The 23600-nt window shown below is 39.1% G+C and overlaps 1 long non-coding RNA gene across 1 annotated transcript in view; it reads right to left on the bottom strand.

The window, feature by feature from the left end:
• The window catches only part of LOC115943270 (uncharacterized), an 85948-nt gene extending 64988 nt beyond the window's left edge, over nt 1-20960 (bottom strand). The window contains exons 1-2 of the long non-coding RNA XR_014142993.1: nt 20389-20960; nt 9196-9259 (exon numbers count right to left, since the gene is read on the bottom strand). This is a non-coding gene — a long non-coding RNA (uncharacterized LOC115943270). The remainder of the gene's footprint in view (nt 1-9195; nt 9260-20388) is intronic.
• Nucleotides 20961-23600: the final 2640 nt, after the last annotated feature.

Below are 23600 nucleotides of genomic sequence, written 5' to 3'. Positions count from 1 at the left end.
ATGATTTTTATTAATTTGGGTCATTTCTCTTTTCTTTTTGATAAGTCTGGCTAGGGGTTTAGCAATCTTACTAGAACCAGCTTCTAGTTTCATTGATCTGTTCTACTGTTGTTTTGGTTTCTACTTCATTGATTTCTGCTCTACTCTTTATTATTCCTCTTCTCCTGCTTAGTTTAGGCTTTATTTGCTGTTCTTTCTCCAGCTCCTTTAGGTGTAAGGTTAGCTTGTGTATTTAAGACTTTTCTAATTTTTTGAGAAAGGCTTGTATTGCTATGTACTTCTCTCTTAAGACTGCCTTTGCTGTATCCCAAAGATTTTGAACAGTTATGTTTTCATTTTCATTTGTTTCCATGAATTTTTTAAATTCTTCTTTAATTTCCTGATTGACCCATTCATTCTGTAATAGGATGCTCTTTAACCTCCAAGTGTTTGAGTTCCTTCCAAATTTCCTCTTGTGGTTGAGTTCAATCTTCAAAGCACTGTGGTCTGAAAATATGCAGGGAATGATCCCAATCTTTGGTACCAGTTGATACCTAATTTGTGACCCAGTATGTGATCTATTCTGGAGAATGTTCCATGTGCACTCAAGAAGAATGTGTATTCTGTTGCTGTAGGATGGAATGCTCTTTATATATCTGTATATACCAGAAGTCCATCTGGTCCAGTGTGTCATTCAAAGCCCTTGTTTCTCTGTTGATCTTCTGCTTAGATGATCTGTCCATTGCTGTGAGTGGGGTGTTGAAGTCCCCTACTATCACTGTATTATTGTCAATGTGTTTTGTTAATTTGGTTATTAATTGCTTGATATAATTGGTTGCTCCCAAGATAGGAGAATAAATATTTATAATTGTTAGATCTTCTTGTTGGATAGACCCTTTAAGTATGATATAGTGCCCCTCTTCACCTTACTACAGTCTTTGGTTTAAAATCTAATTTGTCTGGTGTGAGGATTGCTACCCCAGCTTTTTTTGATGTCCACTAGCATGATAAATGGTTCTCCATCCCTTACTTTCAATCTGGAGGTGTCTTTGGGTCTAAAATGAGTCTCCTGTAGACAGCATATGGATGCCTCTTGCTTTTTTATCCAATCTGATACCCTGTGTCTTCTGATTAGAGCATTTAGCCCATTTACATTCAGAGTAACTACTGGAAGATATGAATTTAGAGCCATTGTATTACCTGTAAAGTCCCTGTTTCTATAGACTCTCTCTGTTTCTTTCTGGTCTATGTTACTTTTGCGCTCTCTCTTTGCTTACAGGATCCCCTTTAATATTTCTTGCAGAGCTGATTTATTGATCACAAATTCTTTTAGTTTCTGTTTGTCCTGGAAGCTCTTTATCTCTCCTTCCATTCTGAATGACAGCCTTGCTGGATAAAGTACTATTGGCTGCATATTTTTCTCATTTGGTATCCCGACTATATCATGCCAGCCCTTTCTAGCCTGCCAGGTCTCTGTGGATAGGTCTGCTGCCAGTCTAATATTTCTACCACTGGAGGTTAAGAAGCTCTTGCCTTGAGCTGCTTTCAGGATTTTCTCTTTATCTCTGAAATGTGCAAGTTTCACTATTATATGTTGGGGTGTGATCAATTTTTGTTGATTTTGAGAGGGGTCTCTCTACCTCTTGTACTTGAATACCTGTTTCCTTCCCCAGATTAGGGAAGTTCTCAGTTACGATTTTCTCAAATATACCTTCTGCTCCTCTCTCTCTTTCTTCTTCCTCTGGGACCCCAATAATTCTAATATTGTTTTGCTTTATGGTATCGCTGATTTCTCAAAGCCTCCCCTTATGGTCCAATAGTTGCTTTTCTCTTTTCCTCAGCTTCCTTCTTTTCCATCATCTTGTCTTCTATGTCATTGACTCTCTCTTCTGCCTCATTTACCCTAGCTGTTAGAGCATCCAATTTAGACTGCATCTCAGTTAAAGCATTTTTAATTTCAGCCCAATTAGATTTTATTTCTGTACTAAGAGATTCTGTAGTGTCTTTTATGCTTTCTTTCAAACTGAGCCAGTAACTTTATAATCATTATCCTGAATTCCAGTTCTGACATTTTACTTATATCCATATCGATTAGATCTGTGGCAGAGAGTATTACCTCTGGCTCTTTCTTTTGTTGTGAATCCCTCCTTCTAGTCATTTTGCCCAGAGAAGAATGGATGAACAAGAGAACAAAATCAAAAATATCAACCATGACCCAAGGGAAAAACACACTAGACAAATCTGAAAAGATCAGAAACCAAAAAAGAAAAGAAAAAGAAAGGGAAAAAAAGGAAAAGGAGAGAATATAATCTCCCAGGTGGGCAAAAGAGGGTGCTCCACTTGGTCCTAGATATATTTTGGTCTGTTTATTAGAAAACACTAAACCCTGAAATTGCAAAGAAAGCAAAATTTATATATATACAAAAATAAAATTGAATAAAGTGAAAGGAAGCCAAAAATGAAGAACATATCTATAAAATGTAAGTGTAAAAATGAAAGTTAAAAAAAGACTTAAAGAGTTGATAAAACAAGAAACTAGTTGAAAAGGAAAAAAGAAAAAGAATGCTTTAAACTGAAAGATAAAAGAATCATGAGAAAAAAACCTTGAATTCTATATACTATTTTCCCCTAGTGCTGGAGTTATGCAGTTCTGTGTGCTTGGTAAACTTGGTATTCCCCTGATGTTCCAGCTGGTCTTCTGGGGGAGGGGCCTGCTGCACTGATTTTCAGGTGTCTTTGCCTGGAAGTTGCACTGTCCCTTGCCAGGGTGCCGGGCTCAGTGTAAGCTGCTATGTGGCTTTTGTTCACTGAAGGCTTTAGAGGATGAAAATTTAAATGGCCATGCCCCAATCTCCAGCCCTGGAGCTAACAGATCATGGCCCCCTCTTCAGTAAACCCTCAGGGAAAAGCAGTCTTCACTTTTGTGTGTGCCAAACTCTGCAGATTCCTACGGTGCACACCCATGCCGATCCTCCTGGGAGAGGGAGGAGGGTCACTGCATTTCTGCCCTTTGCAGGGCCCCTGCACGGAGAGCAGTCACCGGATCATGCTGTGGTTTGCAGTTTATGGCAAACTGAGCTGAGAGCCCACTCCCGGCTCACTGACCATAGCTGGCTTCCCCACTCCAATGCTTGGGAACTCTGCCAGCTCAGGTACCCCCTTCTTTCTGTGACCACTCAGGGGATCCTGAGCCCACACTGTCCCATCTAGGATTCTGCCCCGCTTTGCCACCTGAGCACCTTTCAGGCAGGGACGTCTCTCACTGAAGCAGACTTCTAAAAGTTCTGATTTTGTGCCCTGATACCACTTTCCCATTGCCAGCTTTTGGAGGCTCCTTCCCCTGCCGTTTATCTTCAGATACATCCCCTCTGATTCACTTCTTCGCACCTCCTACCTTGCAAAAAGTGGTCGCTTTTCTATTTGTAGAATTCCAGCAATTATTTTCTTACAACTCAGATTGAATTCATAGGTGTCCAGAATGATTTGATAGTTATCTAGCTAAATTCAAGGGACCAGATGAAACGAGGCCCCCTACTCTTCTGCCATCTTGCCTCCATCACCAGTATTGTCGAAGGTTTAAATAATTTTTGAAAGAAACTCAAAGTATTAACAGTAGCTAGAACATAAGTATTCAAGATCAATAGTATCAAATATCAGCTCTGTCACTTATTAATTCAATAATTTGGCCAAGTTACTGATGTCTCTGAGCCCCCAAGTCTCTTAACTGAAAACTGGGTCTGATAATATCCATCTTATAGGATATGTGAAATATTTATATAATGGGAGCTCAATTGCTCTGTTACTCCCTCCTCCTCTTCCTTCTTAGGTAGTACCAGCATGGGCATGCCTGGGTGGCTCAGTTCATTAAGTGTCTAGCTCTTTATTTCGGCTCAGGTCATGATCTTGCAGTCTTGAGATCAAGCCCCATGTCGGGCTCCATGTTCAGCACAGTCTGCTGGAGGTCTCTCTCTCTCCCTCTCCCTCTGCCCCTCCCCCTACTCTCTAACTCTCTAAAATAAATAAATAAATCTTAAAAAAAAGATAAAGAAAGAAGTACCAGTGTTCTGAAACCTGTACACATTGGACATTCTTCCAGGAGTAACTGGTAAATTTTTCCAGTATAACTTTGTCTTTTAGGGTAGCAGTCTCCTTGCTAACAACATGAACTTGACAGCCCCGTGAGGCAGTGGGGCATAGTATGTAAGGCTGTGGGCTTTCAGGCCACATGGCCTGGGTTTGAATCCTGACTCTGCCCCCTTGGAAATGTTGTTTAATTGTTCTCTGCTTAAGTTTTCTTGTTACAAAATGGAGATTAATTTAAAAAAATTTTTTTCTTAAAGTTGTGAGAATTAAATGACCTAATCCATGAAGGAATTTAAAACAGTGCTTTATACATGGCAACCATTTGATTGAATATGAGACCTTTATACTAAAGTTTCAAACCTAGAAAACATAAATACAGTGTGATTTTTCACAGTAGAGGAGTACACTTCCATTATTAAGGAATTCCACCCCCCCAAGATTCCTTCAGAAACTGAAGCAATTGACAGTTTGTTGACTGGAAGAGTACCCACAGTGGCAGCAGTGTGCTAAGTGTAGACACAAGTCATCCGCAAACATGCGTTAATTTTTGTGCCCACTATGTGCAAGACCCCTACCACAGTATCACAGCTCCCAACTCCTCACTGTCTGGAGAGTTCTACCCAGAAATGTATGTGGCATGTTTGAACTTATTTATTTATATACTCACAATAGATGTTTTCTCTAATGTGGACTTATTTTAATGCAAAATGAGTTCCTTCCTCTAATAAAGGTATCACATTCTACATGAAGTCGGTAAATCATAAAGAAAGAATAATCACACTTCTCAGAGTGTGTTTCCCTGTTGGAGCCAATCCTGAATAGCTATTAATAGGACTCACTAGTAGTTGAATTTCAGGGAATGCTAACATTTGATTTAATCAGCCAGAGCTCCTCCAGATTAGTGTAACATGCCAAAAGTGTCACCTCTGCGTTTCTACCACATTCTCTCCAGGGAAAGTAGAGGAGGTGCCACAAACACTGGAGGCTAGTGAAGTGGCAGAGCATGCATGCTTTAAACCTAAGGAAAGCTCCAAAGATTAGCGATGGAAGGCCATTTTCATTAGAGGGAACAAAAGGAGGCAGAAAGAAAGGAGCTCAGAGCTACCTTTGATGATGACTGGTATGGCCAAGCTGGGCCCTCAGCAAAAGGCCATGTGACTGCTGCTCCCACGTCCTTGCCTTTGGGTTCTAGCAAACACTGAAGAGCCTGTGCTTCAGGTGTGTTTCTATTATCCTTGTCATCTTCCTCACCTTCTCAAAAGGTAGGAAGGCAACATGTATTATTATCATGTGTGCCAGTTATGAAGCTGTTAACTCTCAGTTCCAAATCCATGTTGCTCTGCTTTACTTTGGTGCTGTGGCTGGGATTCTGAAAACTATGTTCTTCTTTTGTCATCTGTTCTTGATAGGTTATTACCAACAGGGAGCACTAGACAGAGTCTGGGAGACTCGAGGAAAGGTCTTAGTCTTCCTGTTTGCTTGCTGTTTCAGTCAGCATCTCTCAGCAATGGCTTTTTGCCCTGGCAAGGCAACCGACCCTGGTCTCCATTGTCTTTTTTGGCATCCTCAGACCATCTCACCTTGCCCTCCCCCAAGATCTGAGTGCAGTTCTGTGGGACCCCTCCTCTCACTTTCTAGGTTCTCATCATCCCAACCTCTTCCCTTGGTTTACCCAGTGCAAGGGTGGGATTGCTTCTTGCAGTTACTATCTCTGTGATATTCTAGAGTCCCTTTCTGTTTTTTCCATTTTTTCAACAATCATTTAACCAGTTTCTTATTCTAAATTCTCTCTGTTGAAATACCAAGTGAGGTATCTGCTTCCTCTAATTGATCACTATGTCTGCTCCAAAAGATTTGGGAAAACAGGGGCAACAAGTAAGTGAAATCCATTCTCTATCCTTCTCCATAGCCCTATCTGCACTGTCCCTCCCACATGAATATACAAGTTACCCAGTGAAAGTGTTCATATCCAAGTAAGATGTCAGCTGGTAATGGCTTAAAATGTAAACTCTCAAGTTATTGATATTGTTCAAAAGCTTTCTGAAGTTATGTTTTAAGTCATATGGAAATGTTTAGTTAATTTCTGGATGTTTGGCACTGAGCTGGACACTATCAAGGAGAGAAGGAAGTTATAAGGATGGTATAAAATAATGTCCCTTCTCAAGGAACTGTAATTAAAAGAGGAAGAGTCAATGTACACATATTAATAAGAGAAATATATGAAACATAATATAATTATAAACAGTTGGATAGTACATACCACAAATGCATTAGGAGGTAAGAAATAGAAGAGGTCATTGGGGCCAAAGTAACCAGGAGGACCTCACATAGATTATGAGGTGGACTTGGAAGGATTCAGAAATGGAAAGAGAATGGGGAAAAGCTGTCTCGACCTGGAAAGCAGCATAAACAAGGCCACAGAAATGGAACATTAGACTTTGCTATGCATATCCATTCGTACCAATTAATGTGAGTTTGCCATTATATAGATCCTCTACTAGGTTTGCCACCCAAGTAGAACCCAGACTCTGGTGAACTTATAAATAGTCAAACTAACCGGGGTATCATCTGCCACTTAAAAGGAGTGTGAAAATCAAAGTGTCACTCAACTGTGGTCATTTAGAACCATAGCTTATATATTGTTACTAACAGCTGGGGATTTAATATTTGGGATTAATATCCTGGTAATCCTTTTGATTGACTTGGAGGTTTGTCCAAGAAGTTTCCATCCTTCACAAATGACTCAGATGCAAATACCAAACACAACTGCTTGTTGGAGAAAGCCTGAGGAGCCCACAGTAGCCTGCTTAATTAAAATCAGATCTCCAGAATCAGATCTATTTTTTTTTAATTTATTTATTTGAGAGAGAGAGAATGAGAGAGAGCACATGAGAGGGGGGAGGGTCAGAGGGAGAAGCAGACTCCCTGCTGAGCAGGGAGCCCGATGCGGGACTCGATCCAGGGACTCCAGGATCATGACCTGAGCCGAAGGCAGTCGCCCAACCAACTGAGCCACCCAGGCGCCCCAGAATCAGATCTATTTAAAACAAAATACAAACTGAGCAAATTATGACTCTTGATACTGGTTAGAATCAGGTTTTAAAATGGGATTTTAAATGCCTTTTATAAAGTTACATGAGGAATCCAGTAGATTATGCCACCACTTTCACCAAGCACTTTCTTAAATCAGTAAAGTCAAGTGGGAGCAGAATTCTTTAAATTACAAGCAAAAAGATAATAATAGAATTAAATCCTGACCTTTCCCATAAAAGCAACCACCCTCTTCCTCACCCCTACCCTTCTCTAATTTACAGTAACATAATCCATATGGAAGAAATCCCTGTGTGTTTGGGAACCAAGTCCTACACTTTCTTTTCCATCACAAAAGCCAGTTGTTCTTCAGAACCATCCATCAGGATCATATTACACTCTGAAGCATAAAAAAGGAGGCCTGAGCTCAGACCTCCTGCTGAAAAGTTAAGTTGTCAGTTGTTAGGCAGAAAATCAATCAGAAATGCATTTGGGACAATGGCGTGCTGCCTGGAATTACACCAGGCTGGAAAAGAACCAACCGAGAGGCAGAATTCTAATGGTTGGAGATACCCTTTCTGTCTTAGACAAGGCGGATCAATTTATTTAGACACATTTGCTAAACGGAAATACGCTGGTACCAAGTCTCAGATTTACATACAATTATAGCAGAACATTTGCAAAATTTTCTCAGAAGGATCAAGATACTCTATTTCTCAACATGTGCCAGTAACTTCAAAATTGTTACGGATTGCTTTAGCTAACTCACATACCTACCCCTAGGTCTTGCAGCAGGTACAGAGACTTTGCCACAGTTTGGGTAATTTATCATATTTTTGCAAATGCTCATGGAAGACACATGGGTAGCTAGTATTACTACAAGCTCACTGTAGCCCCTTACTGAGTGAATAGGAGGCAGGCAAAAATCTTGGGCCACTCTTCAACATGTTGATTAGTCTTATTTCCAAAGTAGTAAGAGAGTTCGTTAGAATCTAATGCCAATGAAATTGGTCCTTGGTCCCTTATGAGTAATTAAATATTAATATTTAAAATAATAAATAATAAAAATGAATATTAAAAATAATAGCTAGCATGATTTGAGCACTTATTATGAGCTAAGCACTTCACATGCTCCTCTAATCCTCCCAACCATATTAAGAAGTAGGACCTCTTCATTTCACAGACAGAGAAACTAAAGTTTAAAGAGGATGAGTCATTTATTCAAGGTCACCTGGCTGATGGGAGGGACCAGAAATCAAGGTCAAGCTGAAGGATCCCAGATTTCCAGGCTCACCACTTGGCAATGCCACCTCCTACACAGGTAAATATCCACGCACAGAGGAAGACGGCTCTAAATCATGCATAACTGCCTCAACCCCAAGCGAACCACCTCCCAGGGGTTTTAGTGCCAACAGTTTCAAGAAAAACCAGAGAGCTTGGCACTATCACACTCAGAGCCCTCCTGGGTAGGGGTTGTGGTAACTTCCTGTTTGTTATCTTAAGTATGAAGGCCAACAAGTTATCAACAACCTTGATTATGTGCTTAGAAAGTTTGAAGCCAGGCTCTGCTCATGTTCCAAGCCTCATCAACCAATCACTAAACAACTAGCAGTCCCTGTAGTAGTAAGAAGTATGCCTTTCTACATTCTCTATTCATCTCTTCATTGTGGCATGCTTTTGCCTGGTCTTCTGGAATTTATCAAACACAGATGTGTTTATTTGAGCGATTCCTTCCTTATCACTAGCTAATGTAACTGCAGTAGTCTTCCTTATTTGTGGGGGATACATTCCAAGACCCCCAGCAGATGCCTGAAACCACAGAGAGTATTGAACTTTATATATACTAATGTTTTTACCTATATATACAAACCCATGATAAAGTTTAATTTATAAATCAGGCACAGTAAGAGATGAGCAACAATAACTAATAATAAAATAGAACAATTAGTACACTGTAATAAAAGTTACATGAATGTGTGCTTTCTCTCTCTCTCTAGGTATCTTACTGTACTGTACCACCCCTCTTGTAACGATGTGAGATGATAAAATGCCTACATGATGAGATGAAGTGAGATGAATGATATAGGCTTTGTGACTACTCACCTTCTGATGATTCTTCAGAAGGATGATCATCTGCTTCTGGATCTCTGTTGACCACGGTAATAAACTGCAGAAAGCAAAGCGAAATCTCAGATAAGGAGGGACTACTGTTCTCATAGTAATTGCTTTAAATGCTATAATTAAAATCTCCAAAGACTTTCAAGCTTTTATTCCTACTAAAATACACCTGTGGGGAAAAGAATTATCTCTACAGATGCAAAGACTGAGGCTCAGAGAAGTAACAAAACTAAAATTTTCTAAGTGCACTGTTTGAGTTAGTGAAATAGGAAATGACGGAAACATCTGGTCATGCTGCTGAGGCTCTCGGAACTTGAGTTTGATGCTCCTTGCTACAGGGCGGACAGTTCACAGCCTTGAATGTATAATTGCTTCTTCTGTAACTCCTTCACTCTCGCAGTCCCCCAGTTAACTCATAATCAAGTTCTTACTCTAGTGCATGCTCTATGTGCAACAACCACATTTCCCAACATTGAATTATGCACACACTGGTCTGGGATTCTCATGAGATAACCTCCATTCTTAAGAAATGGCTGCTGAGATAGCACAGTGAGGCAGTTACATGCACTGATAACTGCAGTCAAAATGCCTATGTTCAAATCCCAGCTTCCACCGCGTTGACCTTGAGCAAATTAATTAATAACTCAGTGCCCTGTTTACCCCATCTACAAAATGAAAATAATAATGGTACCTAATTCATAATCACTGTGAGAATTAAATGAGTTCAGGCTAGCCTCTAAACAATTCCTAAAACAGTAAATATTTGCCATTTTTACTTTTCAAACAACCTTCTTTCTTCAATCTCAGAGAAATCACTCTTTTATGCTGACACATTTGTATTCCCTCTCAGTCTCATTCAGAAGGTTCTAATCAAATAAAATGAATCATCTACTTCTTCCTCTCCTCCCTTCCTCAGAACCACACTCAAAGCTGACACCATAGTTGTTGGATCCTATCTTAGTCCCATATGCAGGCTGTGGATGTACTGGTTTTTCTCTCAAAATGTCAGGCTTCCCTATACACAGAAATGATTCTAATTTTATAACCCTCAGAATAGATGTCACTTCTTAGTAGAATCACAGGTCATTTCTGCCTCTTAAGAGCCAGAATATGATCAAAAAATAATCAGAAATCCCCTCTTCATCTCCACCCCCAATTTAGGGCACTATTCTGGGAAATCTGGCAACATGGACCTCAGAGTCCAATGGTCTTGATGGCATCTTCCTTTTTCAACCTCAGATTGCTCACTAACACAGACACTGCTAATGGTTTCCAAATATTTATTCTTCCCTTTTTCCATTGCAGTAGAATTTTTGCTGGGCTCATGGCCACTAGAATAAAGATTACATTGCCCAGCCTTTTGTCCAGTTTGGTATAGCCATGCAGCTAAGTTCTGGCCAATGGGATATAAGCATAAGGTGATATGCCCCACACCACTTCTAGATTGTGTTCTTAAAGGGGGGTGGGGGCATCTCTTTTCTGCCCTCCTCTGAGCTACTGCTTAGAATGTACATTTGGTAGCAAGATAACGTGGGCCATGTGGATGACAGCAATATCCAGAGACATTGAAGCAACAAATAGAAGGAGCCTGGGTCTCTGGAGAAGCTAATAGAGCAGAACAGAACTACTGTACCAGCCCTGGTCTACCTACCTTGGGACTGTACAACAATTAGAAATAATATAGGTCTAATCCACTGTAATTTGGGGTCTTTTTTACATACAGCTTAATCTACCTCCTAATACACTCATCCATTTTGTATTCATTTTAAAGGAATTTACTTCTGTCCTGATTTTAGATTTAGCCTTCTGTAAGAGTTGCTTTATTTCCTTGATTCTAATCCTTTCCATTTTCCCTTTTAAAGTGCATGCTCAATAGTATATAAATTTCATCTTAAGTCTTAATGTTTTGTTATTTCATGTAAAGGTAGTGACTTCATTGCCAAAAAATAATTTCCCCCCCAGATGTTCTATATTAATTTGATGTAGGACTTTGGACTTACCTGGCATCCATTTTCTTGATGTCCATATACTTTATCTATGCCAGAATTCCACATTTCTGAACGATAATGATGCATATTATGTCTTTGTTATAATTTTATTTATTCCTTTCTTATTTTCAATGATATGACTACTTAGGGATAAAACCTAGGTTTGGTGAAGCAAAGATATATTTATGTACATTTTTCATGTGTTGTATATCTTGTTTCACCAATAAGAAATTTCATTTGAGCATTTGGTTTATGCTATACATCTTTAAATATTTTTGTGGGTATTTCAGTTCATTATTGTTAATGTTTTATTTATAATTTCACTTTTCACTTCAAAGATAAACTTCCTCAAATTTATCTATATGAAATTTATTGTAGGTATCAATGTGGTTTTTTGAGTTGCTACCTCAATTCAGGGTGGTTTTTTTCCTAATTAATATTCAGTTTATTAATGTTACCAAGGCAAAAAGTTTTCCTTAAGCTTTTGATTTCAATTTATAAGCTTTATTCTATTTATAAGTTGTGGTAATCATTTATATGTATATATCAAATCATTATACTGTGCACCTTAAACTAATATGTTATATGTCAATTAATCTTAATAAAACTGGAAAAAGTAAAATAAAATGATTAATTTTAACAATTACTCTTAAAAAGTCAAATCAAATATTTTATTAATCTTTGATCAACTCAATTTGTTCAGTTCTTTTATAAACTTAATATCTCTCCTAGGGGCGCTTGGGTGGCTCAGTCGGTTAAGCATCTGCCTTCCGCTCGGGTCATGATCCTAGGCTCCTGGGATAGAGACCCACATGGGCCTCCCTACTCAGCGGGGCTCTGCTTCTCCTTCTCCCTCTGCCCCTCCACCCCCCACCCCCACTCATGCTCTCTCTCTCCCTCAAATAAATAAATAAAATCTTTAAAAACAAAGATCTCTCCTAAACATTTTTTTGCTATATTTACATATTTAATATAATCGTATATTTAAAATCATCTTTTAAATGCCACTATAAGGAAAACTCTTCCAGGCACTTAAAAATTCAACTAAATTCAATATATTAAATTTAAAATACAATAAATTTTAAGCTCTCCTAAATACTGAATACTATTTACAAACTTAGTAAAATATTTTATGCATTTCAACTTAAAAATCGTAAGTCTAAATCAGCTGCTGAATTACATATCTTAAATTGAAATCATAAAGCTCATGTGTTTATAATATATTCAATTTTCTTCAAATCCAAGTGTGTACCTATTCTAGTTAAATTAACAGAAAATTAGTAATATTATGGGTTTGACTTAAATCATTATCTCTAAGATTAATCCATGTTTCCCTTGGGTGAAAATAATTTTGTGTACTAAAGGAAGCAAGTTGGAATTTGTTATCTCAAGTGAATTGGAGTGACTGTCTTGGCATAGTGAGGTTGCTCGTTCTCCAAAGGCTTTGGCCAGGATTGACTTTCCACAGGCCATTAATGGACAAGGGTAACCCTTTCATAGAGCCATTCTGTCAAGAGGGAATCCAAGCCTGTGCCCTCCAAATAGGTCAGTTTTACGGCCCCATGAATTTAAGTTACACATTTTCTATTTCTTCAATCTGATTTGAGTCTACAAATCTCCACCAAAATTGTTTCAGCACTTAATTAGGTTTAACTAATCCATTTACTGCCGGATTCTGTTCTGAATAATTTTCATATTTTGCCATGGGCTCCCACTACAAATCTATAGATATTTAAATAACATCTGATTGAATTCTGCGTATTTTTCATTTCTGTATGACTTGACAGACCCCAGACATCATACTAATGATAATAAGGAGAGGCGTACATCTGGACATTATTAGTTAGAGCCCATTGATAACAATACATGCCTGCAAACTGCTTTTACATTTTTCAAATCATTTTCATCCACAATTGACATTGTTAAAACTGATATTTTTGTTGTTAAACTTGCAGAGTAAATTTTATCCTATTTTTTTTTAAATCATTTGGGTTTTTATTATAAAAGCAATGCAGTCTTCCCCAGTAGGCAGGGCAACCTGTCTTTAAAGCATAAAATCATCTGCTATCCAAGGAATCTCCTGCCTAACCTCATGCTAAGCTACATGAACTGTGGCTCCAGAGCTAACTCTTTTTTAAAACTGCCACTCCACATAACCTTTATAGGTAACTTAATTTTGAAATAATTTCAGACTTCCAGGAAAGTTTTAAAAATAATATGAAGAGGGGCGCCTGGGTGGCTCAGTCGGTTAAGCGTCTGCCTTCGGCTCAGGTCATGATCCCAGGGTCCTGGAATTGAGCCCTGCGTCAGGCTCCCTGCTCAGTGGGAAGCCCGCTTCTCCTTCTCCCACTTCCCCTGCTTGTGTTCCTGCCCTCGCTATCTCTCTCTCTCTGCCAAATAAATAAATAAAATATTTTTAAAAATAATAATAATAATAATAATATGAAGAATTCGGCGCCTAGGTGGCTCAGTTGGTTGGGCGACTGCCTTCGGCTCAGGTCATGATCCTGGAGTCCCTGGATCGAGTCCCGCATCGGGCTCACTGCTCGGCGGGGAGTCTACTTCTCCCTCTGACCCTCCCCCCTCTCATGTACTCGCTCTCTCTCATTCTCTCTCTCTCAAATAAATAAATAAAATCTTTAAAAAAAATTTAAAAAAAATAATAATAATATGAAGAATTCTCACATACAACACCAAGATTTCTCAAATATTTCTCATTTTATCCCATTTGCTTTATCATATAATTATCATATATTTTCTGAAACACTTGAAAATAAGTTTTAGACAGAATATCCCTTTACCTTTAAATGCTTCCACTGTATTTCCTAAAATAAAACATTCTTATACATTATCACACTGCAGTTGCCAAAATCAGGAAATTAACACTGATGCAATACCATTACTAATTCCAATACCATTACCTAATTTATAGACAGATCATTCGCAAAGTTTGCCAACTGTCCACTACTGTGCTTTAAATGATCCAGGAGTAAATCTAGGGTCACAGATTACAGATTACAGCTAGTTGTCTTATATTTTTTTATCTTCTTCTTTTTTTTTTAATTGGAGTATGGTTGACACACAATGGTACATCATTAGTTTCAGGTATACTAGTCTTCTTTAATCTGAAATGGTTCTTTATTCTTTTTGTCTTTCACAACTTTGATAGCTTGAGGAGTTCAAACTAGTTAATCTGTAGACTGTCCCTTAATTTAGGTTTGTCTGATATTCCCTCATGATCAGATTCAGATTCAGGAATGCATTGTTGTCAGGAATATTATATGAATGCTCCTTCTCAGGAGGCACATAATGTCTATATGTCCCATTACTGATGATGTTAACTTTATCACATGATAAAAATGATTTCTGGCAGTTTTTTCCACTGTAAAAATACTATTTTTTCTTTGAAATTAATAAGTATATTGTGGGAGATACTTTGAGACAATGTAAGTATATCATTTTTCATCATACTTTCATCTTCTGGTTTTAGGAGTCATTGGTGATTTCTGCCTGAAATAATTATTACTATAGTGACTGCCAAAAGCTGATTTTCTAGATCCACCAGGCTTTCTGTCTTTATTAATTGGAATTCTACTGTAAAGAAGAGCATTCTTTTCTCCCCCATTTATTTACTTACTCATTTACTTATATGAGTATGGACTCAGGGATTTTTATTTTATTCTTTGGGCTATACTCCATTACCATCAAAGGTCATTATGATACCCAAATTGTTCCAGATTCGGTCAGTGGAAACCCCTTCAAGCTGGCTTCTCTGTTCTTTATACAATCTCCCTACTTCTTTGAGCACTTCCTTTCTTTTCTGTTACAAGAAATGCTCCAAGTTCACATTGTACTTTTCCTGCCCCACACTTGGAGTCAGCCACTTCTCTAAGGAACACTGTGAGAGAATGATATTTAGAAGCCAAGACCCAAGTCCTACAGGTGCTCATTGCTAGTGAGGTATTCTTGGAAACTTTTTCCTAACAACAACTATTTCAGCTGACAGATGCCTTTGGGGAGTCTACAAGTTCATCACCCAACAGTCTCATACCAATTAGCTCCACCCACACAGCTATAGCTGGGTCTGCTTCACATCAACCTGTCCAACTGGCATACTCCAGGGTTATTCTTGGTCATTGGGCTTCCTAAGGATCACTCCCACCTGGGCTATGTCATTTATCCTCACCCCAAAAGCAAGGTACATTGGAGAGGATTCCCATCTCCCCATACCCCTCCCCAATCTGGAATACATTGCTCCCTTCCTGCCTTGAAATTCTCCTTAATACTTCCTCCTCTCATTCATCCCTTTCTTCATACAAACTTATTTCACCTGCTTTTTAATCCTAGTATTCTTAGAAGTGACTGCGCAGAACTTGCTTCTTGGGCTCTTTTTATAGATTCTGGAGTTTGAGACTAAAGGAAGAAACTAACACAGACATCAACTCTTTTTCTTCTCTATCCCTAAAATTCATTAGGCATATCCCAGGGAACTGGGAAAATAAAGACCAACTCATCAGACCCTGAGGATTGTGAGACTTAAGGCTTGAGACCACTAGAGTCAGATCACTTAGAACAGCGTAATTGCAAAAGAAAAAAAAATACAATGAAGATTAAGAAACTATTTAAAATATACACTAGACATAAGAAGGGATGTAAGTGGGGCTCTTACACAGAGAATATTTAAGGTTTAGGATTGCCCAATGAATAATGTATGCAGAGATCACATCAAGGAGTATAATTTTCTGTTCACAGGTCAGAGGTCAGGCTTGGTCCATTATGGAGAAAGCCTTCAGGGAATCATTCTGAGGATGGGAAGCAGAAACTATAGTGAAAGGATTTCTATGTAACCATGAGGTATCCCACAGATCTGGAATAGAGAAACTAAAGGAAAGTTACACGGAAAAGTACATGAAAATTTAACTTGGACATTACTAAATATCTCATTGGTAAAACATTTCTCCTATTTATGGATGGATTTACACACACACACACACACACACACACACAAGGCTTTCACTTTAGAAAAATAATAGAAAGAAAGAAATGCGTATGTTGCACTTTTAGGTTAAAATATTTTTTATATTATTATTCATATATATAATAATTTCAGAAATAAGTTTATATCCTCAAGGGATTTATATACTTATTGGTTGTCCAGAACCGAGTCCGGCCCAATATTCCACATGAATTTCACCTTCAGAAACCTGGTGTGCTGCTGGGGTGCCTGGGTGGCTCAATCAGTTGGGCGTTGGAGTCATGACTTCAGCTCAGGTCATGATCTTGGAGTCATGAGATAGAGCCCTGCTTTGGGCTCCATGCTCAGCAGGGAGTCTGCTTGGGAATCTCTTTCTTTTTCTGCCCTCCCCCACCCCCTCTCTTTCAAATAAATAAATAAATCCTTAAAAGAAAGAAAGAAAGAAACAAACAAACAAACCTGGTGTGCTACTGACCTTTTGCTCAGGCTAAAATCCTTGCTATTCTGCCAAGATAGAAGTAAAGTGAGACATAGAATATATTCCCTTTTCTTCCCTATGCCACAACTCTTCCTAGACCACGGAAATGAAATTCCATGTTCTCTACTCAAACAAAAGAAAAACCCTAGGGTCTCTCCTACACATCCCAGTATGCCTCTCTTCCACTGCTGCTTCTGCCTCCACACTCTCCTCTATACCTGCTGTAGACACCTGGGGTTGTAACACAGCCCTAGATCCAGGATGAGCTCTTAGAAAGATTTCCCTGGACAGAGTTTTTCTTTGAGCCTTCTATCTTTCAAATGGTCTTGTTGCTGTTATTGCGCATGTATTAGTTCTTTAGTTTTATAAGCCATAAGTGTTGTTTTAAAGAAAAGCTATATCTCGCTATGACAATTCAGAATAAGGGACTAGAGCACACTTGATTCTTGGCCTTGATGTTCCTTTGTGCATACACCACTGATCTAAGATTAAACCACACCCAAGTTGGAATCCCTGCAAGGATGGGGGGAGTCTTGCTGCTCTCATTTTGGGAATGGGTAGGAAGGAGAAGGGTAAAAGAAACATTGTAGACAAATATATTGAGGTAAATACTGACTGCAAATTACTGTTTTATAATCTGAAAGCTCTTGTCTGTGATCCATAAAGACAAGGTGTTATATTCCTTCCACTCTTCAAGACAAGGAAAAGCTCATTTCAAATGTTTTGGGCAATGGGAAGAACTTAGGGTGGCTCCTGCTAAATTTTTACTTTCTTTCATTAATCTTGAACTTATATTAGTCTTTTCATTATTCTATGTGTGAGCTCTATTAAAAGCCCATTTTTCTACCCAAGGGTCAGGGGTTAGGCTTGGATATGTCACAGATGGGATTTACATCTGGGCTCAGAAGCTTTTGTCTGTCACTCATTTTCCTTCCCTCAGGAATGATGTCCCTGAGGGAGGATTCTCTTCCATAGCTAGTGGTGAAAGGTTCAAAACTATACTCTTTGTTCTGGAAGTCTGGAAAGAGAAGAATCAGGACAAATAGTATAAGGAGAGTTAACTTGGGCTTTTCATTACAGAACATTTGAAATAACAAATTTCTTTCCAGTGAAAACCAAAGGCACTTCTGCTTATCTGTCTTTACTCATATACTGTCCTAATTTGAAAAACAAACAAGGAAAAAAAAAGCCCTAAATTTTTTAGGTCAAACTGTCACACTCAGTAGCCTAGCCTCCACTCTTTTAGGACTTTTTACCAGTTGGAGCAAAGGGAGATCCCCTTCCACCTTTTCTTCCCTGCTTCTTCCCAGAAACAGCAAGAGAAGGTTTACAATACTATGCATGTCTTTCAAAAACAGATCCAGAACATAAATGCAATCTATGAATGGTCTACTTCTTGTGGACCCTTTTCTGTCCAAGATCAGAAGTGATTCTCTAAGGAGAAAGTAGGAGATGCTTTCTTTCCTGTATTATGCATCATTTACACCAAAATCCATAGGAATGATGAGGAGAGAGAAAAGAAATGGTCCAAACTCCTCTTATCATCACCCCACCCTCCCACCGCCATCACTGACAAATGCCATTCTTGGTCTCTACAAAACTGAGATTTCCCTCATCCACTTCTTGCTCCTGACATTTCTCTTCTTCTCTAAGAGCTCTGGACCCAGCTCTGTTGATCCAGCTGTTGCCAACCATCTCAGACAGACTCCAACTCTGGTAACAGTCCTTAGAGAAGTCTGGCTGGTATCCTTGCACAAACCCTAGGGACTGAAGTTTGTAGCAAGTATGGAAACAAAATATTTAATGCAGATAACTTGGTATGACCCAACTAGGCAAGTCAAAATGTTACAACACTTCTTTTTTTAAATTAAGCAGTATTGGTCACCTGGGTGGCTCAGTCGTTAAGCATCTGCCTTCGGCTCGGGTCACGATCCCAGAGTCCTGGGATCGAGTTCCACGTTAGGCTCCCTGCTCAGTGGGAAGCCTGCTTCTCCCTCTCCCACTCCCCCTGCTTGTGTTCCCTCTCTCGCTGTGTCTTTCTCTGTCAGATAAATAGATAAAATCTTTTTTAAAAAATTAATTAATTAATTAATTAAGCAGTATTATACACAAACTTTTCTTCATGAAAACTATGGAGGTGATAGAAAATAGCATGAAGGCCTAGGATTTGGATAGGATAGAGGGACAGGGTGAAAAATGTCTAAAAAAATGGTTTGGCCTTAGGCCAAATTAAAATGTCCTGAGGGTTATGACAGCTTTGTCAAAATGGCCATATAAAAAATAGATTAATTACTTCTCTAGATTAAGAGGACAGGTAGCATCAGTACAACTTCACTGCACTTTCCCTACCCATAAACCTGGAGGAAAAAATCTCTGGGCTGGTCCCTGAAAGGGGGAAATATTACTATCCAAGCCCCTACTAGGTAATCTGAGCCCCAAGAACATTTTAGGCAGAGATAACAGGAATAGGAGATAACTGCAAACCCAGAATAAGCAACAAATTTACCTGGAAAACATCCTAACATCCATATTCATAGATAAAGGGACCATTTCAAACATTTTAAATGGCAGTTGGATTCTTATAGAATGTTTTAAAATTTCAAAGTTACATACATGTAATCACCATTTCATACTCAAACTCTCTCAAGGATCCCAGTTCTCTAATTCTCTGTCCCTCCAGAGGGGGACATCTCATGGACAGGACCCCTTGGTGCAAAATTCCCTTCTTTGCTGAATGAGAGGTTTCTCCTGCTCCAGGCTGTGCTGTGATGAGCGCTGCAGAACCTCAGGTGTAAATCATCAGGGAAATGTCATGATCAACACACCAGGCCTTTTCATTTCAAAGTGCAAATTTATTCCTGGAATTATAAACAACTACCTTTCAAACTAAACAAATTTTAAAGGACATATCAGTCTTGAAAAACACTAGAGAGGAAAGAAAATGGGTGCAAAAGCAAAAAAAAAAAAAAAAAAAGGATCCCAAAAGAAGCTTGTTTGGCTCTCTGCATTTAAGCAAGTTCCTATTTTAAAGAAAAGGTGAAGGAAAACATCATCAGGTGTATTTTGTCCCATCTCACCCACCACAAATATCAGTGAGTATCTTGTTCTACCTATTTATAATAAGAGAAGATGTTAAATTCCTTCAGAATTGATATCTGATTGCAATATGTCCTTTGTCTTAGATTTGGGGCTGTGGTCCTGGCTCACTTCTCCAAGGAAGTCACCCGAACCCTGCTAGCTTTTAAAACTAAAGCCCATGTGCTGTTGTCAGGGGAGAAATCATAGAGCCCTCTGGTGAAACCAAGTCTGTTTTTCCCCAAACAAAATTCTCCCAGCCCCTTTCTGCTCTTGTCACAAACTCCACTGCCCTCATGGATCTGTTTTCTCCAATGTCTCAGTGCATCCAGGTGGCCCAGGACATCTCTAGCTTCTGTATAGGCTTTGGGAGGAAGGTGTACAATATGCACCCCAGCTAGCAACAGGGATGATATTTGGGGAACAAGAGCTTCCTCTCATCTTCCTTCACCACTGGGGTGATGCTCATACCCATCCCTCCTTCAAGGCAGAGCCAGCCTGGAAACATGGAATAGGAGAGAATGGCCACTTCCAAAGGATGAGCAAAATAACCTCAGCAACATGTCTATAAACCTGTACTAAGTGGGAAAGGGGCCATTTTACATGTTTAATAGGAACAACAGAAAACATGTTTTATATTTGTAAATCTCAATTATTCTTACCTTTACTTTTTGGTCACCCAATCTGAAGAAGACCAAATTTGTGTCCCTGGAGTCCGAGGTGGGTCTTGGGTATATAACAAAGATAAGAAAGAATAGAATTTCTCTTGGTATACATGGGTCTCCCTCTTTGTAGGAGTTCTAGTGGAGGGATTTTCTACCATTCCAGATTCTAGAAGTCTTCATGCTTCTCTCTGAGATGAAAGGAGAGAATCAAAGGGGCTATAATTTGTTGGTCCTCCACTCTAGTTACACATTAGAATCACCAGGGGATATTTTTTAAAATACCAGTGCCACAAAAACAGACACATAGATCAATGGAACAGAATAAAGATTCCAGAAATAGACCCTCAATTCTATGGTCAACTGATCTTTGACAAATCAGGAAAAAATATCCAATGGAAAAAAGACAGTCTCTTCAATAAGTGGTGCTGGGAAAATTGGACAGCTACATATAGTTGAATGAAACTGGACAATTCCCTTATACCATACAAAAAGATAAACTCAAAATGGATGAAAGACCTCAATGTGAGACAGGAGTCCATCAAATCCTAGAGGAGAACATAGGCAGTAACCTCTTCGACATCGGCCACAGCAACTTCTTTCAAGCTACGTCTCCAAAGGCAAGGGAAACAAAAGCAAAAATGAACTATTGGGACTTCATCAAGATAAAAAGCATCTGCACTGCAAAGGAAACAGTCAACAAAACTAAGAGGCAACCCATGGAATGGGAGAAGATATTTGCAAATGACATATCAGATAAAGGGCTAGTATCCAAGATCTATAAAGAATTTCTCAAACTCAACACTCAAAAAACAACCCAATCAAAAAATGGGCAGAAGACATGAACAGACATTTCTCCAAAGAAGATATACAAATGGCTAACAGACACATGTAAAAATGCTCGACGTCACTAGCCATCAGGGAAATACAAATCAAAACCACAATGAGATACCACCTTACACCAGTTAGAATGGCTAAAATTAACAAAACAGAAAACAACAAATGTTGGCGAGGATGTAGAGAAAGGGAAACCCTCTTACACTGTTGGTGGGAATGCAAGCTGGTATAGCCACTCTGGAAAACAGTATGGAGGTTCCTCAAGATGTTAAAAATTGAGCTACCCTATGACCCAGCAGTTGCACTACTGGGTATTTACCCCAAAGATACAGATGTAGTGAAAAGAAGAGGCACATGCACCCCAATGTTCATAGCAGCAATGACCATGGAAGCCAAACTGTGGAAGGAGCCAAGATGCCCTTCAACAGATGAATGGATAAAGAAGATGTGGTACATATATACAATGGAATATTATTCAGCCATCAGAAAGGATGAATACCCACCATTTGCATCGACATGGATGGAACTGTAAGGGATTATGCTAAGTGAAATAAGTCAAGCAGAGAAAGACAATTATCATATGGTTTCACTCATATGTGGAACATAAGCAATAGCACGGAGGACCATAGGGGAAGGGAGGGAAATCTGAAGGGGGGAAATCGGAGAGGGAGATGAACCATGAGAGACTATGGACCCTGGGAAACAAGGTTTCAGAGGGGAGGGGGTGGGGGGAAGGGGTAGCAGGGTGATGGGTATTAAGGAGGGCACATGTTGTGATGAGCACTGGGTGTTAAGTGTAACTGATGAATCGTTGAACACTACATCAAAAACTAATGATGTACTATACAGTGGTTAACTGAACATAATAATAAATAAATAAAACAAATAAAGTGAAAAACAATTCTAAAAAAAATTAAAATAAAATAAAATACCAGTGCCAGGGGTTCCCATGGAAATTAACCAAGAATCTCTAGAGGTAAGAAGAACTACTACTTCAAAACAATTGAAATATCAGGGCACCTGGGTGGCTCAGTTGGTTGAGAATTGGACTCTTGATTTAGGCTCAGGTCATGATCTCAGGGTCGTGAGATCAAGCCCTGCCCAGCACAGAGTATGCTTGAGAGTCTCCCTCTCCCTCTGCCCCTCCCCCCCCACACACTCACTCTCTCCCTCTCTCTAAAATAAATAAATCTTTAAAAAAAAAACAATTGAAATATCAATTCTCCTCACCTCCAAAATATAACTATGCTCTCTAGTAATCTCTATTTTAAAGGACAGTAGAGAAAAAGATAAATATCTTTTTAGCACTGTCAGAAAAAAATTCACCCCAAATCATCCTACCTGATCTATCAGCTCAGCCCTTTTCCTTCTAAGGAGGTGCTATTCTGATGGATATATACTTACTTCTCCCCACCCTTCTTTCACAAATATTTTTTTAAGGTATATGTAATATATGTGTAACCCCAAGCTCTTAAAGTCGTACTGGTAGAAGGGCTGAGACTATAAAACTTAAGGTTATAAAACATCCTAGGTCCCAGACAGGTGAATTTTTCTTCTCCAACCAACCAACAAAGGAAGCTGCATGACTTTCCCAGCTCTGTATCCTCCGCCAATCCCCCTACCCAGACCTCTGTTATGTACTGAATTGTATTCTTCAAAATTACATATTGAGGTTCTAACTCCCAGACCCTCTATATATGACTATATTTGGAGATAGAGCCTTTTAATAGGTAATTAAGACAAAATGAGGTCACATGGTGTGTCCTAATCTGATATGACTGATGTTCTTATAAGAGGAGAGATTAGGGCACAGAAAGAGAAAATGTGGGTGCACTAAAGACAGAGGAAGAAGATAGCCATCTACAAGCCAAGGAGAGAGGTCCCAAAATGAAATCAACCCTGCTGACATCTTGAGCTTGGACTTCCAGCCTCTAGAACCATGAAGAAATAAATTTCTATTGTTTAAGCCTCCCAGTCTGTGGCATTTTTGTTATGGCAGCCCTAGTGGACTAATACAGCCCCTAAGAACCAAATCCCTTTCCTCTTGTTTCTGCCCCTGCCACAGTCTCTCCTGCCTGCCAGCACTTGGTTTTCCATTAGGTTGTCTGGATATGACTCAGCAGGAAATATACAAAATCCAGATATTCCAGAGAGGCAAACAGGATTTTTTCTTCCCCAATTACCTGCTACATTTCTTCCCTTCTGCATTCCTATTGAGGAACAGGATTTGTTAAGAGAGCCAGGAGGGAAATATTTTGTTGCCATTAAAAATGCATGAGAATTATGCTACAACAGAGATATGAACCATGGACCTGGACAAAGCAGGAGACTCAGCACTCAGAGAAGAAGGATAGGAAGCAAGAAGCTTGGGACCA

Source organism: Leptonychotes weddellii, chromosome 2 (assembly GCF_054177405.1).
Source record: "Leptonychotes weddellii isolate Sample4059 chromosome 2, ASM5417740v2, whole genome shotgun sequence".
Lineage (NCBI taxonomy): Eukaryota > Metazoa > Chordata > Mammalia > Carnivora > Phocidae > Leptonychotes > Leptonychotes weddellii.
This window is presented reverse-complemented; position numbering and strand designations above follow the sequence as displayed.